At 27.0% G+C, this 5277-nt stretch overlaps 1 long non-coding RNA gene across 1 annotated transcript in view; it reads left to right on the top strand.

The window, feature by feature from the left end:
* The window catches only part of LOC117173181, a 21135-nt gene that overhangs the window by 1012 nt on the left and 14846 nt on the right, over nucleotides 1-5277 (top strand). The gene's annotated exons all lie outside the window — the stretch shown is intronic.

A 5277-nucleotide genomic window follows, 5' to 3' on the forward strand; every position in this document is an offset into this window, starting at 1 on the left:
AATTTTCAAATTATTTTAATAATTTAGTGTGAGATTTTAAAGGATTTGAAATATTTGAGGGTATTTATTGAATTGTAAGGTATTTTCAAGAGCTTTAAAAATGTTTTAAAGATTTTAAAAGGTTTTTAAGGATTTTTAATATTTGATGATGTTTTGGAAGATCTTAAGGAATTTTCTACTTATTCCGCATATCCGCATATACGCATTCCGCACTTAGTCTTTGCATTTGTTCCGCATTTATTCCGCATTCGGGCACAGACCTTTTAAAATCACAGGTAAACGGACCGACAACTGTAATTTTGTGATTTTGAACTCTCTTTTGTTAAAGCTCTTTTGGCTTTAACGAACACATTCTCATCACGTATCCCGTGCTTCGCACTCGATTTTCTCCAACATGTCAACTTTTCTACATTATACACAGCACTTTTATATCAATTATAATACATTTTTATGTAACTCTGTCTGGCATTACTTTTTAAAAAATTTCAAAATAAAAAGCAAATTGTATTTATCATGATTATTTTTGTATTTGTTTCTTATTTTGCTTTAAATTGTATTCTAAGCTGCTCTGAAACATGTATCATTTCAATAAATGTATATCATTACAATTCATAATATGCATACAAATTGAATCATACTAATTCTTATTTCCTTGTTTTTATCATTTTTTATTTTTAATGTTGTTTTTTACGATTAAATAAAAACTACTACGCATCTGCATAGGGTCTAATACAGGAACCTATATAGGATATTATATAGGAGCCTATGAATCTCTTTCGTCTTTTCTGTGCTTTTTCCAAAAAGTTTATTTTTGCATTTTTTATCTTATATTTTACGATTAAAAGAAGATCTACTCGTCCAATCGAAAAATGATTAATAATAAATTTATGGATCTTTTTAGGTGAACAACTGTTGTCTGGTAATTTAAGTTCATACCTTGTGTCGTTTTTTCAAACAAATTTAATATTTTTATTTAGAATGTTATTTTTTACGACTAAAGCAAAAAGTAACTGTGCTATCAAAAATTATAGCTCTTTTTTGGATGAACAATTTTTGTCTCATTTTTTTGTAGCTTATATCGAAAAGTGATTCATTATCAATTTGTAGTGCTTTACAGGGCGCGCAATTTGAGCTTTTTCACTTTTTTCGTATCTTGCATAGTTTGACCAAAAAATGGAATTTTTGAATTTTTCATTATTTTTGATACGATCAAATTTGGAATGTTCAACTTTTCGACCAAATTAAAAAAGTTGTTATCTTAGTCCTGTAGGGCTTTCAAAATGCTAAGTCTTTCTTCTCCTGGCTTTTTTTTCATATCATGCGTTGTTTGACTTAAAATAATCATTTGAGTTTGTTTTTTTGGATTTTGAAAATACTCTATATCTGATAATTTTCTTTTTATAGAAAAAAGTCACGAAGATAAATTGTTTGAGTTTCTGAGTACTATGAACAACCGTACATAGATTTTTCAAATCTTGAAAAAATATGGTTTCGAAATCTTTTTGTATGATCAAATTTGGAATTTTCAACTTTTTGAGCAAATTGAAAAAGTTGTTATCATAATCTTGTAGGGCTTCCAAAAAGCACTGTTTTTCTTCTCCAGACTTATTTTCTTATCATGCTTTGTTTGGCCTAAATGGTTCATTTTATTTTTTTAAATTTTTTTATTTTGAAAATGCTATATCTCTAGTAATTTTTGATTTTTCGAAAAAAGTCATTAGGATAAATTGTTCAATTTTTTGACACTATAAATAACCATACAAAGAATTTTTGAATTTTTGAAAAAGTGGTCTCAAAAATATTCAAAAAGGTGCCCACTTATTGAATTTTCATCCAAAGTGGCTGGCTAACGAACTTGACCTTTAGTTTAGGACACTAAACGAGTGTACCAAAGGGCAATCTAATAGATTACTTTTTTCAAAAGTTATCGTGATCACAGACAGACATACAGACAGACATACAGACATACAAACAGATAGACACATTCGTAATAACCTGTTTTTCGGATTCAGGGGGTCTCAAAACGTGGACATTTGACAAAAACTGGGGGGGGGGGGTCAAATTTTACACAAATCTAATACCTTCTCTGATGAGAATGTAAAAATCATATTACAATAAGTGATAATAATACTGGTTATATGTTCGACTGATTAATCACAGTAAAATATATGGAGCAAATGATTGCAAGAAAAAATATACTACAGAAAATCTTGATAAAGCAAAATATTTAACTGAAGAGATTATGAAATTAGTTTAAGAAATTAATAAAAATAGATGCTTACTGAAACTAATGAAAATGAAAGTTTTTACCATTATAGAGTTTTAATTTCTTTTTTAATTCTTATTAAATATATAGTTCATACATTTTCTTATAAAAATTAATTTATTTAAAATGTTCAAATGGTTCGAAATGTAAAAAAAAAGTTAAGTTCTGAATTTGTTTATGAAATTTATTTGTGTCATAAATCATTATTGTAAATTTGCAAGGTGTCGTAGGAAAATGTGATTAGAAATATATTCTTTGTTGATTCCGTAAACAAATTAGGCCTATCCTTCAAAAAATGCCCAAACTCTTAATTTTCTCATGAAAGTAGTTTAAATAATAAATCTTGAAAATGCGATTATTACAATTAATCGGAAAGACGTTCTTAACTAAATTTGTAAAAAAAAACTGACCCTATTCGTTTGAAAAATAGCCAAATTGTGAATTTGTTATGAAAGTTCTTTAAATAATTAACCATTCTTGTAGATTTAACAAATACCTTAGGAAAGAGTCATCACAAAGGCAATCATAGTTAACTTCATAAACAAATTGTGTTTAATAATTGAAAAATACCTCACCTCTCAATAGGTTTATGAAAATTGTTTAAATGATTAATAATTATTATAAATTTACAAAGTATCGTAAGAAATGATCATCGAAAGACAATCTAGGTTTAGATCTTTGAATGGATAAGTGAAAAAGCTATTACTGATCTTGAGACTAGACTTAGACAAACAGGTAACAAGTTGTCACCTTTCCAGAAACCTGAAAACACAGGTCGAGGAAGGCAGGGAGTAAAATCGCATGCTCCCTCCCCCTCAACCATGGCGCTCTGTGCAACCGCATGGCTTACACGCCCCAAAATGCGGCCCTTATTTTAAATGAATTGGTTGAAATTAACAAGTTTAAAATTGCATTATGTAAAATAAAAAAAAATTCTAAGTTTTTGAATGGTTACAGTTTTAGATCTCCGAATTTTCATATTCAATATTCATATTCATATTCATATTGAAAATTATTTATTTAAAAAAAATTTCAACTTAACATTTTCCAATTTTGACATTTTTGAACCAGTTTCTGATTTGACTTTGAGGTCGCCTTGAAAACTTGAATAATTCTTGATTAACTTTCATGCTAAATTATCTCTTCCAAATATGAATAGGACATTTTTTATTTTTCTATCAGCAATTTGAAAATATTATATTCGAAATGTACGTTTATTTACGATTCCAACGATATGTTACTTGCAATGAAAAGATTAAAATTAGAATAGGTTGTAGCAGATATGCTTATTGTTATTTTTCAGCAATTCCCGTCATTGTTTTCAAAGAAATAATCATTAATATACAATTTGAATATTTACTATGACTTTTAGAACAATGTTCAATTGTTTAAACAAATGTAAATTATTTAAAGAATCATTTATTCCCCAGAAATTAAAAAAATGATCTTATTTTCTTATGCAAATGCAATATTTTGTCATTGTTTGGAGTAGTAAATTTGTCTAAAAACATTACGTAATTATTTGAAGAATTAATTATTGTTTATTTTCAATATTTTTCAATTGAGCCAGAGATGTCCAATTTTATTCAAATTGGTTTCATATGCTACTTTCTGTTGAATAATTATATAATTTTGACACATTTATTTTATTGTCCAATAAATTTTTTTTCTTTCAACAATATTTATTTGCTAAAGCAGTTTTTTTCGGTAACTAAAAGAACTGCAATAAAATAGAACACATAGCATTATGTTTCTGACTTTATAGCGTATAGAAAGAGAAAAATTTACCACTTTTTAATTGTTCAAACAAATATAATTTGTTTAAATAATTACTTTTACAAAAATACTTCGGAAATCGTAATTAATTATATGTGTTCTATTTAATAGTTATCGAAAAAAACTGCTTGAGTAAATGAAAATTGTGTGAACAAATAGAACTTTGTTAAACATTTTAAAGAAATGTATGAAAATTATGTAATTATTATTATTATATATGTATATATACGTATATATGTATGCATGCATGTATGTATGTATGTATGTATGTATGTATGTATGTATGTGTATGTATGTATGCATGTATATATGGTATTAAATATACCTATTTAATTTTTCAATCAAAATCAAAAGAAAGCATTCTGTACATAAAAATTAAGTGAAAAATGCATTTAACCTCTTTTTAATAAAACCAATGTCAGACGCTAAAAAACATTGCTTCGAAAATGATTTTTCAAAAAGTTTGTTTCCAGCGATGCATACTTGCTGAGAACATTTTTCTCTTAATTTTTTTTAACAGAAACTTATACTTTAAAATTGTATATTGAATTTGAAAATTATCCTTGAATTATTATTATATAAACTCCTAACCTGTTAAGAAAAAAGAAATAATAATTTTTGTTGTTGAAAATATTAATTTTTTTAAACTGGCAATTCAACTATTCCATTTATTCCATTCTTGTTTCCTTGTCAATTGAACTATTTGTCGTTTAAAATTCGCCTATTTTTAAAAAATGAATGTTTTTTATGTAAAATTACAAAACTTAAACAATTACTTTTTTTTAAACAGTTTTTTAAGTGTAATAAGGTGATAATTCTATTTTCGTAATTTTGGGCGCACAACTACGCAGCCATTCATACCGAGTATTCTTACAACAGAAATAGACCATAAAAGGAGGAAAATTTCCAAAATTGATTAGGTTCCACCAGGTATAGGGACTATGGGCAAAGGTATGTACGGTTCTTACTTAATTCCAGAAGAATGCTTTCTAGGTTTTCCCCGCAAGTAATTGAGGGGTTCAAACTTAAAAGGCCTTGCATAAATATGGGTCATATATCTCTCAAAGTTAAGACTATGTTGTAGCACTGTTTGCAGTTTAATATTTAGGAATTTGCAATCGTGTATGTTAGATTAAAATATTTAGTACTTATATTACTGTTTTCTTCTATTTTATTTGAATAACGAAATCGCGGTAAAAATTTCAGCCACAACCACGTCTCACGGCCGTGAGATA

Source organism: Belonocnema kinseyi, chromosome 5, assembly GCF_010883055.1.
Source record: "Belonocnema kinseyi isolate 2016_QV_RU_SX_M_011 chromosome 5, B_treatae_v1, whole genome shotgun sequence".
NCBI classification, from domain to species: Eukaryota; Metazoa; Arthropoda; class Insecta; order Hymenoptera; family Cynipidae; genus Belonocnema; species Belonocnema kinseyi.